Raw genomic sequence first — 16,761 nt, forward strand, 5'->3', positions numbered from 1 at the left:
TATGACTCTCATGTACCAACCTAACACTGATCGCCCAGAGCATCATACTGCAATTATGGCCCAAGAACATAGGCAATATGATGTGGATATTGCTGCCCTGAGTGAGACCCGGTGAGCAGGAAAGGGGCATCTTAAGGAACAAGGAGGTGGATATGCCTTTTTTTTGGAAAGCAAATCTGAAATGGATGTCAAACTCACAGATTTGGATTTGGCATCAAAACTGAACTTGTCAACCAACTTAATGAGTTCCCTATTGGAAGCAATGAACGCCTCATGACTCTTTGATTTAAATTTCCAGTGAACCAATATGCTACTGTTATTAGTGTGTATGCCCCGACACATAATGCCAATGATGCCAAAGAAGAATTCTACACCAGCCTTGACCAAGTCCTCTCTGGTGTACCAATGATAGATTGGCTTATTCTTCTTGGTGACTTTAATGCGAGAGTTGGACTGGACTTGAAACAATGTAATAGAATGATCGGCAAGGAAGGTGTTGGAAAGATCAGTTCAAATGGCACCCTCCTCCTGACCAAATGTGCAGAACATGAACTCTTTGTCATCAACACCTTGTTCTGCCAGTGAAACAAACATAAGACATCATGGGAATATCCATGATCCAAGTACTGGCATCTGATTGACTATGTTATTGTCCAGACCCGGAATAGCAAAGATGTCCGCATTAGTCAAGTCACAACTGGAAACAATGACAGCTGGACTGGTCATCACCAAATCCACTCGATCATGATCATCAGAGTGGCCCCTAAACAATGGCTGCAACGGAAACAAAGCAGACATAAAATCAATATAGAGGAACTCAAGGATCTGATAAAGCCTTCCACCAATACCTTAGCAAAAAACTGACAAATTCCAAAGAAAGGCAACTGGAATCTGTCAGCAGAATCTGGGATGCCCTCAAATCTAGCATCCTCAGCATCTGTGAAGAGATGCTAGGATTCTCTACTAGGAAACATCAGGATTAGTTTGCTGAAAATGATTGGGGGATACAAGACCTGATTGATCACAAACAGAAGGCCTTTTTGTCTGATATAAATTCTGTGCAAAAGAAGTCAGCTCATCAACAAGCAAAGGCAGAGGTTCAAAGAAGAACTCACAACATGACAAACGTGGCTGGAGAAGTAATGAGCTTAAACTCCTTACTGAAATTCATGATACGTGTGACTTCTTTAATTCCGTTAAAACCATTTATGGCCCATGCAGCAGGGGGCCAACCCCCCTGAGATTGGTGGATAGAGAGTAGTTGATCAAATAAATAAAAGCCGTCAATGCACACTGGAAGGAACATTTTGAAGATCTCCTCAATTAGGACTCTGCAGTTGATGACAGTGTCTTCACCTTCTTTCCACAACACCAGAACAGAGATGAACTTGGAATACCTCCAACCCTGGAAGAAGCATGTAGAGCTCTTAAGCAGATGAAGAACAACAAGGCATCTGGATTTGATGGAGTTCTTGCAGAAATCTAGAAGCGGGGGGAGAGGAACTCACCTTACACTCTTATTTTGAAAATCTGGAATCATGAAAAAATTCCAAATGAATTTAGAGATGCTATGATTGTGATGATCTTTAAGAAAGGAGATACATCTGACTGTGGAAATTTTAGAGGAATCTCTCTGCTAGCAACTTCAGGAAAAGTCCTTGCTAGATTTCTCCTGAACTGTCTTCTTCCTCTTGCTGAAGACATTCTTCCTGAATCTCAATGTGGGTTTAGACCATCTAGAGGCACTACTGACATGATCTTTACTGCTCACCAGCTGCAGAAAAAATGTAGAGAACAACATAGACTACTATATCTGATGTTCATTGACCCGACAAAAGCCTTTGACTGCATCAACAGAGAAGTGATGTGGAAAACCCTGAAGTATGGCTGTCCACTGAAATTTGTCACCATTCTTCATCTCCTTCATGATGACACATAAGCAGTGATCCCTTCATAATGGATCTACTCCGGCTCCTTTTAAGTTTAAGAAGGGTGTTGCGCAGTATTGTGCCATTGCCCCAATGCTCTTTTCCATCTTCCTTGCTGCAATGCTCTAGTTGATCACTGACAAGAGCCCGGCAGCAGTGCAGCTAATCTATAGAATGGATGGTAAGCTATTCAACATGGCCCATTTTCGATCCAGAACGAAAATGTCTCCAACTTTAGTCATCAAGCTTCAGTATGCTGACAATGCTGTAGTGTGTGCTCACTCAGAAACAAATCTTCAGGTGATTATCGAAGTCTTTGCTGAAGCATACCAGAAAATGGGACTGACACTCAACACCCAGGATACAAAGGTCCTCTATCAGCAAGCTCCTGGTGCACAACTCCCAGCACCATCAATACATATCCACAATAACCTTCTAGAGAACATTGTGCATTTCCAATATCTTGGAAGCCACCTCACAGACAGCTGACTTCGACAGAGAAATCCAGTACTGGCTCAAATGTGCTAGCTGAGCTTTCGTCATCTGAGAAAGAGAGTGTTTGAAGATTACAACATCAGAATTAAAACCAAACGTATAGTTTATAAAGCTGTTGTGATCCTCACCCTATTGCATGGAGCTGAAATGAGGCAACATACAGGAGACCTCGTAAGGTGCTGGAGAAGTATCATCAACACTGTATGCGTAAGATTATTTTAATTAAATGGTTTGATAGATACACTAACATCAGTGTCTTTTCTTGCAAGCTGATATCATGAGCATCATGCCAATGATTATCTATCATCAACTTTGCTGGGCAGGTCATGTTGATTAGATGCCTGATTCCAGACTGCCAAAACAAGTTTTTTATTCTCAACTCAGCCAAAGCAAATGTGCTAGAGGAGGGTAGAAAAAATTCTATAGTGATGTCCTCAAGGCTAGTATGAGGAAATGCAACATTAACTCATGGGAATACAGTTCAGGACCAACAACAATTGAGGAATTGCTTGACGAAGGGAACTAAGTACTTTGAGAACCAGATGTGACTATATGTAACAGAAAAACAGGAGCAACGAAAAGAGTGTGCCATGGATCAAACCAACATCCCAGGTTCACCCATCTTGCTTGGAAATACATGTCTGCAATGAGGAAGAGTCTGTGGCTCTAGAATAGGTCTCCTCAACCATCGGTGGATCTATAGATAACTTGAAATGGACAATCCATGAAATACAGTTATCCTTTACTTTGAGGGACTGCCAATGATGATCTCCTAGGATTTCAGAGAACTTATGGAAAAACAAGTTCTTCAATGTATGCATCATATATGCTCTGTGCATCACACATATATATGGAGATATACACCTATCTCATAGAGCTGGAAGGGACCCTGAAAAATCATTGAGTCTAGCCCCCTACCTGCACTAGCAGGACCAAGTACTGATTTTGCCCCAGATCCTTAATTGGCCCCCTTAAGGATTGAATTCACAACCTGGGTTTAGCAGGCCAATACTCAAACCACTGAGCTATCCCTCCTATATATATGCTGGATATACATCCTACTTATATTAAGCAATACAGACTACACAGGAACATATTTTAAAGTTTACTTTCTGATTGTGTTCACTTGAGCTCTCTGGATATTATCTAATCACGTAGAACAAAAGTCATACAAATCTAAAATAAATGTATATGCACACATGACGTATGTGTGACCCAAGGCACCCTTAATTCACACACTACACACCATTGTAATAATCTTTGTACAAAACTTGTCTTGTGCAGTATCACCTGAAGACTAGTAACTTGTTGGTCAATAATAATATCTTGGTGAAATGTATGTAGCAACATTATATGTAAAGTTATGATGACATTAGCACATGTTCAAAACCAGACATCCCTACTTAAGCAAAAGTTGTTAAACAGGTCTATCCTAAACAAAGGAATGTGTGTTTTACTTCAGTTTACATGTAAGAAGTAAATTGGATCATCAAGGTGGCAGAGGTAAGAGATGGCAGGAAACAGAACAATTTGTATTTCAGCAAACACAAGTGTGAGAAGAAAGTGTAGCGCCTCATTCACCGCCAGGCTCCATGTTGCCTTCCTCACTGCTTAAATAAACTTTATTTTGAGGGGTAACCTTCAGAAGAATCCATTTCAAAGGTTCCCTAGAATATACAAAAACAGGGCAGAAAACTCCAAGTTATCTCTTTCACCTAAGATGACAAAGGCACTAGCACCTTTGGACCTCTGGAAGAGATCCTGACCCAGGAGAGGGTTAGCTACCATCTTACTGGAAGATTGAGGGTGAAAAAGGCCACCGTGAACCAAAATGTGCTAGATTAAGTTTTAGACTTTTAGATGTGTGTTTTCACTTTTATTTGCTGGTAACGATTTCTAACTTATCTCTTAAAATCCTATCTTCTTTTGTTAATACACTTGTTTTACTATTCATCTAAACCAATAGTTCTGTGTTTGTAGCAAAGTGGATGTCAACTCCAGTTAATGTGACAAACTGGTGTGTTTTGTCTCCTTTAAACAGCAAACAAACCATATTATTTCTTTGAACTGTCCAGAAGAGGCTGGACATAGCAGGGCATACAGTTTGGGAGAAATGTGGGACTGAGACTGTGTCAGGGCCTCTCTTCAAGTAGTAACCAAGGCTGGTGGAAGCCAACATGGGGCTGTAGACAGGTTGCTGGGGAAAGAGCTGCTGAAGCAGAGCTGTCTAGCATACGGACACTCAGGGTATGACCTGCATCCCGATAGGCTGGTTGAGCAGGGCCTAGGTTGGGAGCTACAACAGCAAAAGCACTGTGAGGTAACCAAGGTTACAGAGCAGGCAGTGACATAACCCCTTACTGGTGTGGATTGCACCCCAGAATTTGACAGTATAAAATCTGAAGTCTGCCAAATAATGTATTTATCTTGGGTATTTACGTGCTCTCTGTTCTCTTAGTATAGGAGTGCCTCACAATATTTAATATAGTTATATTCGCAACACGCTGTGTGGTAGGGAAGTACTATAATCCCTACTATACAGGTGGGAAGCTGAGACTCTGTGCCTAAGTGTCTTGCTCCAGGTTACCCACAAAGCTTCTGGTAGGGGAGGTAATTGAACCAGGACTTCCTATGTCCCATTCTGGCACATTAATGTAGTTAGAGGATCTTTAGGTTCACATTTCTAATATATAGAAGATCAAAGGATGGAACTGGAAGAACGGGCATAGCAAGTCTGTGTAGGTCTGAAGAATGTGGTTAAGGACCATATTATGAAAAGATGGTGTCTCTCCAGAGATGAATCAAAGGCTGGGTTTCTGTGGAGCCTGATTTTGGATTTCATTTATAATTTAACCACAATTTTAATGAATGGGCCTGATATTTCTCACATGAAGTAAAGCATTTGAAAGTGTATGTAGATAGTCCAATGGAAAAACTGAGGGGAAATGACTTGCCCAAAATGACACAGGAGGACAGTGGCAGAGTTGAGAACAAAACATAGGTTTCCTGAGACTCATTACCATGCCCGAAGAGGTTATCTAAGATTGTAAATTATTAAAATGTTTCATCACCTTTTTTATACTGTTTCATGATACAAAAATAAGAGGCCACTCAAAGTTCATGGCAGATAATCCTAAAACAAAGGAAATTTTTCTTCAGTCAGTGTGTATTGAACCTATGGAATTCACACAGTAGGAGTTCACGAAGTCAAACACTAAATGCTAGATTAAAAAGGAAACAAGGTATGCAAGCTAAAATAAAGACTAAATCTGGGCAGATACTGCAGAACATTTTCTATCTGTATTCATTTGAAGTTTGAACCATACTGAGTTTGACTGTGTCCATACCCCTTTTGTAATGTTTGACATACGTATTCCATCAAACGAGTTTACTGGTAAGAATATTTGTTTGCCAAAACAATTAATTTTAAGTGAATGTTGCAGAGTATCTATAGAAAGAAAATAATTTTACACTTGTAATGATCCATAAACACAGCAGGAAGCTAATTTCAAGTTATGCTCATCCACAGGGGACCAGGGGACCTGTATTCATGACAACAGGCTGATTTTGAATACTTAATGAACTGCTTGTAAATGAGATATACACCACAAAATTACTGAAGTTATTCAGGAAGTAATTTTAATTTTGAATAACAAATTGGAGAAAACAGTGATCTGTCTAGGGGCGGGACAGTTCACAAATAGTAGAAGAGGCAAGACTAGCTGGATTAATACATTAACTGTCAATTATTCATATTTCTAATAATGATAACTTCCATTGGTGAGCTGGGCCTCAACTCCCACATTTGACCTATCATTGGTTGCCTGCCACACACTTCTGACCATGTGACTGAAAGCCAGGTCTTCTGGGAAATATAAGAAGCATGTTTTCAGTAGTGGGATATGCAAAAGCAGTACTGTGAAGTTCTCTAGGAACCATGGTCTGTGGAAGGACTGGTGGAAACTTCCCTTCTGAGAGAGAGAGAGAGAGAGAGAGAGAGATGGTGAATGATCTGGGACAAGTTAAGGGACGGGGTCTAGAAGGATGCTGGAGAGGGTTTATATACTGTATAGCCAGAGAAGAAAACTTGACCAGCAACAGGAAGTGTAGGAAATGGGTGGACCACGGCAGCCTTGGATTCAGGGCATTCTGCTGTCCACAATTTAGAATGATAGGATTGGTAACTTGAGTAGATGAAGGGCATGGGCAGCCCTATGGTATCCCGTAGAGAAATGGTTTGGAACTGGGTGAAGAGCCTGTTCTTGTCTGTACTCATTTTGGTTTGTTCCAGAAAGGAAGGACTTACAGTGACCTTGCAGGATTGCCAAATCAGTTTACTAGCACTGAGGAAAAGCATCATTGAGAGAAAACTGAGTCTGCAGTTGTGTCACAATGTTGGAGCAGGTAAATCCCTGATACAATAATCAACTTTTGGGCTTCAGGACAACAATTGGCTGGACAGCTGAGGTGTTTATAATGTTGCCAACATCCCCTGATGGAATTATAGTACTGAAATTCATGTTTGCCAGCTACTAATTCTCTGGACATGATTGTATGTAAAATTTACTTTCAAATCAATGGAAGTTTTCACATGGTCTCAAGGTTTATACTTTGATCTTTACCTTCTTTTGAAAAATGTTTTAATACTAGTGGTTATTCTTCATTATGTATATTAAATAAACTGCCACATCTTCATCTAACCTTCTTTGTAGAGGCAGCACTTAACATACACCCGGACTATTATTAAGAAGTAATAAAACTTAGTGAAAAGACAGAACTGAGCTATACCTGAAGTTCTTCTTTAATATGAGATCAATAAATCACAGCACATTTTTCTTTGTTACCTTTTGATTTTCAGACACTTGTAGTCCCACATAAATGATTTTTCTTATGAAAATTGTAAAAAAAAAAAAAAAATTCAGGGAAGATCTAGAAGCAAAATTGTTTTGAAAAGAAACCTGAATCCTTAAGCAATGTGAATTTTAGAGTATTTTGTGTATTTACATGTAAACATACAAATATCCAATACACTTCAATTCTCTTTAGAAGAAAAAATGACTCTCTTTTGTGATTACTTAACTTTATTGATTTGAGGAACTAAGACTTTGATACAACAAACAGAAAATATTCAGAAACAATGTCTACATAAAACGCTCCAATCTAATATAAGGCTAATCCTGCAAACAGTATTGAGCGTAGTGTTTACTGCTTGAATAGTCACATGGGTCAACTCACAGTGATAAGCTCTATGCTTGTTAGTATTTGCAAGATCCTCTAATCTCTGCCTCTGTAACAAATGAACTAAATAGACCATATATTTTTTTAAAAAGTTAAATTTATAATCTACCTGACAATACAATTCCATGTAAAATATAACTAACTTGCTTCCTGTTATAAAACAAAATTCTTACATAATTGTGTAAATATTACACAGTAGCTACAGTGGCAATACAAGAACTTGTATTTCATTAGCAGTGGCAATTTAAAAAGAACGCCATTAATTTATCTAAGCTTTCATGCCAGCGTAGGTAAGCTTTTACATTTTTGCTTTATTTCCATAACATTTTACAGTGATGGTAAAATAAAACATTCAATCTTTAGCTATGGTATAGTACAAATATAGGAGTTATATTATTGGTTAATATGGTGCCTTTAGAGAAATATTCTCTATAATCAAAATTTTCCAGGAATCAGCAGCCTTGATCACTTGTTCATGTTAACTTCAATAAGTTGACAGAGTTGGTAAGGCATTTCTAAAATAGGTGGATATACATCCTCTTGTAGATCTTTAGGTCTCTTAAAGGTCTTAATAGCTGTCAATTTTAATTCTATAATCTACTTTTATGTGTTGATTAACTTGGACAGTTTGAGCACTTAAGATCTATTAATCAAACATCATATTTCATTTGATTTAGACATTACAAATACTCATCCTCATACTGCACATAATATGCCTGAGTCATTTGTTATATTTGCAGATTTCTGTAATGGGACAACATCATTTTCCTGTGAATACCTGTTTACATACACCATTGATAAGAACCATACATTTCATTTCAGCATGTAAATGTGGACACAAGATCCCTCCTGTTTCTTTAAAAGAAAGGTGTATATATATGGGGAGCTCTATATTTAAAAGGTTTCAACTAGCTGGTTCCTGAGGTCATGCCTAGGAGAAGGCCAGAGGGAGAATGGGTGTCAGTGACAGGGTGTTCTCCTTAATTACTGATGTCATGATGTAGCCCCATGGGTTACATATTGCAATGGAAAAACTCATTAAGTAATACAAGTAGAAAGCTTCAATTTAAAAATAAATAAAAAAAAACAGTTTAGTGACACTATAGTCCCATGTAATAACAATTTTGTAGGCAGTTACTTACAGATTACCTTATAGATGATTCTGCTGTCCAAAGTTTGGATCAATCCAGAGTCAGTTCTACCACTTGTTTTCTTTGGGATATCTGGCAAACTAGGTAATTTTACCTGTCGGAAACTTGCTGTTAATCATGGAGATGCAGGAGATATGGGCATTTCTAACAATGTATGCTTCTAATTATATGTGTTACAGTTCTGGTCTCTACTGATTCTTATGCTTTTGCGGTGCAGGCTGAATGATAACACTGAACACAAAAGTCAGGAAGAACTGTTCCAATTTTTGCTGCCAGGTTTTCTTGTCTCTTCTTCACACCAGTATTGACAAGTTTCCTGCCTTTCCTGTAACTAAAGCCAGTGTTAGGTGCAGGGGAGGTGAACAAGCTGTCACAACTGGCAAAAGCAAAGAGTAAAACATGAGCTGCTGAAAAAATGTAAAGCTCCATAAGTGGCATAAATGCTTGAAGGGAACTATTGCCACTTCAAATATTAGAAGTGTTTGGAAGCAGATTTCTATACTCCCTGACTTTCCCTCTGGGAAGTGAATAGATTAGTGACTGATGGACAGACACCCAGAACTAAAATTATGATATTTTTGCTTTTAAATTTACACTGATATTTATTGGTGATAATGTTGATACTACTACAATAGTACCTTGACACAGTATTCTAGACCAGCACTACTATAATTCTATGAGAAATGCAAATAAGGTTGTGACTTATGCCAATTAAGCACATTTTAGATTTCCTAGTTTAACTTGAGCCATTGTGAGGAAAAAATAAACTTAAGTGTCAAGGTGTACCACACTGAAATAGAGAGCTAGATGATCTTCAGCTGACATAAATTGGTGTAGCTCAATTGATGTCAATGTCACTTTATGCCAGCAGATTTAAAAGAAATAAAGTGTGTTTATATGAAGATTATAGTTGTGAAGAGGAGGAAAACATGAAAATGGAATTAGGAGTGGAGTCGATTATATTGGATAAAGCAAGAGGGTGATCTTTGATCTGTACAAAATGGCTCTGACCAGTTATAATAGGACAGAAAGTAACCTGAAATACAACTTCCAAATAAATTCATCCCAAAAAGCTTGTAAAAAGCCCCTTGGTGTATTCACACTCTATGCAGTAATCCCATGTAAGCTAAAATGAAATGTAGATGGTAATTCTGAGGTGACATATCTGGTATTTTAGCAGAGAACTCTCTAGTCTTTCTTGTTTTTAAAAGCATGAGACCTTCCTATCTACCCAAATTGTTTCCCAGATAGCATAACAATAGATAAGACAGATGGTGATCAGACTTTAAGAACAGTGAAAGCATTATCTGTCTTACATGATGCAAAGGCATAGACTTACTGTACAAAAGTAATGGAATTCCAGTGTGAAAATGTAACTTTAATATTTTATTCTGGATACTCATGACATGTTGATAGAAAGAGGAATGTAATGAAAGACTTCTCTGGTCAGCTGTAACCAGGTATCAGTAGAGATGAAGAAAAGAACATAAAGCAAATCCTCAAAATTTGCTTCTACTGTGGTGCTTCTAGATAACTAACGTGTGATGAGGACTAGGCAGGTGACAAATTCTGATTGTAACTAATGCTACTGTTTAATGTACCTATGAATTGTGAACTCAGCTTATCTATGCTAAACAATCCTGTTGTTATCCTCTTTACTTGTTTGTTTCACCCACCTGCTACATCTTGTCCCGGAGATTTTAAGCTTTCTGGGGCAGGGACTTACTCTGTGCAGTGCCTTAAATAGGGCTCTTAACTAGTTGAGGCCTCTACTGCAATGTAAACAATAACAATTATCAGAGCCCGATTATTCTCCTACCTGACTTGAGATATCACAGTATCTCAAGTCAGGTAGGAGAATTCTAATTCTCACCTACTCCTACTATTTCATCACATACATCCTTTGAGAACCATTGGGAAAGGATAGATAACACTGCTCTACAGCCAAAATGCTTCTGAAATAAATGTAGTCAAACTTTATTAATTCTGGGTCACTGAGAACGAAAATGATGCTTAAAATTGTTGATTGGCTCTAGTTTTCAAGATATGCTATTGGGTCAGTATATACGACCCTTGACTTGGGAATGGCAGAGGATAAGTGAGTTATAAAGGGAAGGGATCTCAATTTAAACCAGAAATGACTAAAATACATCTTTGACTGGATCTATGAAAAAATCTATGACTGGGTTTGGACAGTACTTGCTTTTTAGGCAAAACAATGAATGATGCAATCTGAAGCTGGTATTGCATCATACATGATATGAATTGCATCATGTTATTCCTAGAAGTCATGGATGATGCAATCATAACGAAGCTTACATCACTCTGCTGAACAAATTGCCCTATATCATCTCTAGAAATCATAGTGTCATGCTTTCTTATTTGTCAGTGTTTGATTTTGCAAAGGGACACACTTCTTTTAGCCAAAGTGAGCAGAGATGCCTTGTACTTGTGTGAACAGTGCAGATAATTTCTGCTATGTTTGTGGTGAAGTGACTTTTGCATCACAAAAGCGCAGTATAACCACTATGGTTAAGAAAGCCTATCACCTTTATTTTGGCTGCAAAATTGGAGATCAGGACAAGAGGTGGCCCCCACACATATGCTGGAACACTTGTGCAACAAATCTTCACCAGTGGTTGAACAGGAAAAGGAAATCTATGCCTTTTGCAGTGTCAATGATTTAGAGAGAGCCAACAGATCATACCAGCAATTGTTACTTCTGCATGGTGCCTCCAGTTGGGAAAGGTGTGTCAAAGAAGAAAAAGTGGACTGTGCATTATCCAAACATTCCATCAGCTATACGCCCAGTACCCCCCGGAGAAGGACTGCCGGTTCCTGATGCACCAGAATCATTCTCACTTGAGTCAGACGAGGAAGAGGATGAAACTTCTGGTCCTGAACCATCAATGTCACAGGACCCACATTTTCTCCCATCCTTCTCTTCTGAACCACACCTCATAACACAAGATGAACTGAATGACCTTGTTAGGGATTTGGAACTACCCAAGAGTAAGGCAGAGCAGTTGGGTTCCGGACTACAGCAGTGGAATCTCCTGGCAGGTGATGTTAGGGTTTCCATGTTCCATGACCGTCAAAAGGATCTTGTCCCATTCTTCTTCATGGAAGGTGATCTTGTAGCCTGCAACAACATCGATGGTGTGATGGCAGCCCTCAACATTGTTCACGATCCAGATGAGTGGAGACTGTTCATTGATTCCTCGAAGACGAGTCTTAAAGCTGTTTTACTGCATAATGGCAATGTTTTGCCATCAATTCCAGTTGGTCATGCAGTCCATATGAAGGAAACCTATGACAACATGAAACAACTTTTGAGGTGCATAAACTATGACCAACATCAGTGGCAGCTTTGTGGCGATTTGAAGGTTGTTGCTCTCTTGCTTGGTCTGCAGACTGGATACACAAAGTAATGCTGTTTTCCACGGAGGTACTTGAAAGCTGCTTGTGTTTGTCAATGGCCTTGACAAAGTTCTTCATCAGATCCAGCTTGATGTGTAAGGGTGGTAACAAAATCTTCCTTGATTCAACAAGTGGTGGATGCTGAACACTTTTCCTCCCAGGCTCCAATGACTGTCGGAGTGGCCAATCTTTCTTGATGTAGTGGGAATCTCGTGCACGACTATCCCATAAGCTTTTATGGGCTATAACCCACTTCATCAGATGCATGGAGTGAAAAATATAGTAGGCAGTGAGTTATAGCCCATGAACATGAACGCTTATGCCCAAATACATTTGTTAGTCTCTAAGGTGCCTCAAGGACTCCTCATTGTTTTTGCTGATACAGACTAACACGGCAACCCCTCTAGAACCAGCTATCTATGTTGCTAATGATCAAATCCCCCACAACTATTACCTGTCTCTTCCTAATAACTGGAGTTTCCGCCCCCGGAGAGGTATCCTCAATGCGATAGGATACCACAATGTCATCTGGAAGGAGGGTCCCAACTATGGGATTGTTTCCCTCTGCTCCAGTTGGATGTTCTCCTTCCCTGAGACTTTCATCCTCCTCAACAGCGCAGAGGCTGTCTAACCGGGGAGTGGGAGCGTTCTACTGTGTCCTAGAAAGTCTCATCTATGTATCTCTCTGTCTCCTTTAGCTCCTCCAGTTCAGCCACCCTGGTCTCCAAAGCCCGTACACAGTCTCTGAGGGCCAGGAGTTCTTTGCACCGAATGCACAAATATGCCACCTGCCCATAGGGCAGGTAAACATACATGCTGCATTTGGTGCAATAAACGGATAGCTCCCACTCTGTTGCTGGACTTCTGCCTTTTTATTCCTGAAGCTCATTCCTTTGTTATTGTTTTGTTTTTATTAGGGGGTGTTTGGCTTTAAATTTAAAGAATGTTAAATGTATCTAGCCCCCAACTCACACTCCCTCCTCTAAACTCCCTTGCAAAACTCCCCTGTTAGTCACTCCTATTCGCTAGATCCCCCACGCTAGCTAGCCCCACACACTAGGGAGTGTGGAGTTGTGGCGCTGGTTGAATAATGTCCAAATCCGTTCATGAACAGTTTGCTCATCTTAGAAATCATTTTGTGTTCTACTTTTCATACTTTATTACTGTTTACAAAGATGTGTAAGTACACTTTTGTTCAAATGAATAATTTGAGAACAATAAGCTTCAATAACAATAATTAGTTGAGTTTTGTTTAACCAAGAAAAAAAACTTATTTTGTGATGGAACAAAACTAGTTTCAGTCATCTTGTAATGATTAAATTATCTAATCAAGGAATAATACCATGTGATTAGATAGGGTTACCAGATAGCAACTGTGAAAAACCGGGACAGGGGGTGGGGGGTGGGGGTAATAGGCGTCTATATAAGAAAAAGTCCCCAAAACAGGACTGTCCTTTAAACACGGGACATCTGGTCACTCTAGATTTAGATGACCAGATGGAATTCTAATAATAATTCCAAATATCTGCTATTGAATACTTATTAAGAACACTTAATCTATAGACCCAAATGTGATCACAAAGGCTGTTCATTAAGCAATTGAGAACAAATCAATTTATAGCAATCGTGATGCACAGACAATTTAAAAATCAAAGAAAGGACTAGTTATTGTAAAGTATTTAATTCTTAAAGTTTCATCACCTGTGGTTAGAGGAAATGAGCAAACTGAACAAAGATCACCGTTGAAAGAATAAAATGAATCCCAGCATTTATGTGAACTGCTAACTTGATTACAAAATTAGCTAGATGACTAGCTCATGTGACAAGCTTACTCATGCATCTCTGATTTCACATATCTCTGCTAAAATACAAGACCTATTTAGACACAGCAGTTCACTTTGCTATCCTTTCCCCTTTGTCTGAATAAAAAGCTGCTTTTGAGCTACAGGTCTGGATTCTGAAGCTCTATCATACTGTAAGTAGAAACCCTTTTCTTTGTGAAACCACCAAATGCATGTTGCTGACCACAAGGACTGAGCACGTAGGAGGAAATCAGAAAATATTGGTTGATATAATTGGATCTGTATACCACTCTAAGGAACAACTAGGAAAAAAGTGAAAAGCTTAAATGATATTCCCTTTACTGTATAAAGTTATTCACCTCAAAAGATCCCTCTAATGGTTTGTTACAGTCTGAATACCACACATTATTCATGTTAGATGGCAATATACACACAAAAAAAACCCACTTTAGATCCGGCATGTAGACCTCTCCCACTAATGGAGTACCTGATAACAATGGTAGGTTGTCAGCCTCTCTGTGGACCAGCATTAGAAGGGAGGGGAGATGTTAGTAGGTTTCACAGCTATTTGCTGACAGCAGAGGAATAGCAAAAGCCCAGAATCTTAGGTTTCACTCCATGCTATGGAGGGCACAGTCTCTGTTTCCCCTAAGCTGGACCCTTTTTGTGCCATCCCCTCCAATCTGTCATTATCCTAGTCCAGTGGTCACCACCCCATTGATTGCGAACGACTGGTCGATCCTGGAGCCTCAGCCGACTGATCGCAATCTCTGGGCTGCTAAAAGTCCCATGGCCCCATGCCGTTCCCGGAAGTGGTTGGCTGCTGGCACGTCTCTGCAGCCCTGGGGAAAGGGAGGGGTGAGGTGGCTCCATGTGGTGCTCCCACCCCCAGCACCGTCCCTGCAGCTCCTGGTCAATGGGAGCTGCGGGGGCAGTGCTTGCAGGCATGGGCAGCACACAAAGACCCGCTGTCTCCCTCCCCCCAGGGGCCATATGCAGAGACGTGCCAGCAGCCAGCCGCTTCCGGGAGCAACACGGGGCCACGGCAGGCAGGCAGCCTGACTGAGCCCACTGTGCCACTGATCGGGAGCCACCTGTGGTAAGCGCCTCCCGGCCGGAGCCTGCACCTCGCACCCCCTTCTGCACCCATGGAGGCGTACAGCACCTAGAAAAAGCCCACAAACCAGAGCCTGAAGCCGAATGCCCAGAAGATACTCTTGGTCCACCCTGACGAATGCCTTCTTCTGGTCCAGGAACAGACCATCCCTACACCCAAGATGGTGAAGGTCCTGGGCCAGTTACAGATTATTAAAGATAGTACAGTCCAGGAGTGAATAATGGCAGCTGAGTAAGCAGCCCTGGTCTGGCTGTGGGTTTGCCGCACAGTTTTCACTTGAGGTTTTATTAAAAACAATTTTTTTAATATTAGACTCAAGTAAAATGCTAAATGTGTTGCTTGAATTTTAATCTATAAAATCAGTTCTGAAGGGTGGAAATCAGTAATATTCAGCATCAATGATATTGAGGAATACGGTAGAAGTTTGTCTCTGAAGTGTGGCTCAGTACATTTTACATATAGATACACTCGCACAAAGTGGTTTCACTTTATAATCTTTTATACCCTTATTGGTTTGAGAGATTTGCTATACTTAAAAGAGGCATAGTGGTAGAATCAGTAATATTCCTCAAATCAGTTGGAACTCCTTGAGTATGTCTACTGAATATGAGGAGAGGAATCTTCCTGGTGTAATAGAATGGATTTATCTTGCTTAACTAGAAATGGAATATTATTATTCACAAGTCAGTGTGCAGGTCATTGCAAATGTGTGCCAAAAGTTTTATAACACAGTATGTATTCTCTATTGGACCTAAAGCCCACTGTAGTCAATAGGAGACTTTTCCATTGACTCCAGTAGGTACTGAAGGCCTGAATACCCCATATCTTCTACGGAAACCTTCTAGGAATATTTCAAGGAGTTTTTAAGAACTCTTGGAACTATACTTTGTATCCCTCAACCTTTTAAACCAGACTCCATTTCTTGTGAGTACTACCCTAAACATGGAGAGAGAAAAATGAAAACCAATGCATTAGCACCACCTCTTAAAATGATCTAAAAATAATTTCCCATGAAAGAACAGGTTAAAGACTATTTAGAAAAGCTGGACATGCACAAGTCCATGGGGTCAAATGCAATGCATCCAAGAGTGCTGAAGGAGTTGCCTGATGTGATTGGCCATTGGCCATTATGTTTGAAAACTCATGGCAATCGGGGGAGGTCCCGGATAATTGGAAAAAGGCAAATATAGTGCCCACCTTTAAAAAAGGAAAGAAGGAGAATCCAGGGAATTACAGCCCTCACCTCAGTTTCTGGAACAATCATGGAGCAGGTCCTCAAGGAATTCAAGGAAGATGATCAGGGACAGTCAACATGGATTCACCAAGGGCAAGTCATGCCTGACCAACCTGATTGCCTTCTATGATGAGATAACTGCTCTGTGGATATGGGGAAAGCAGTGGACGTGATATATCAAAGTAATTGCAATATACGCTATGGGCCAGATCCACTAGAGCAGACCCTATAGTGAAAACTAGCCTACATTCTGGTTGAGGTTTCCCCCATTTTGAAAACTTGCCTGCATAGAGGATACACAACATGCTTGCAATCTCTTCTCCCATTCGGATCCCAGACCCCATAGCTGTGATTAAAGCTGACCTCCCTAGTGGAA

Source organism: Trachemys scripta, chromosome 6 (assembly GCF_013100865.1).
Source record: "Trachemys scripta elegans isolate TJP31775 chromosome 6, CAS_Tse_1.0, whole genome shotgun sequence".
NCBI lineage: Eukaryota > Metazoa > Chordata > Testudines > Emydidae > Trachemys > Trachemys scripta.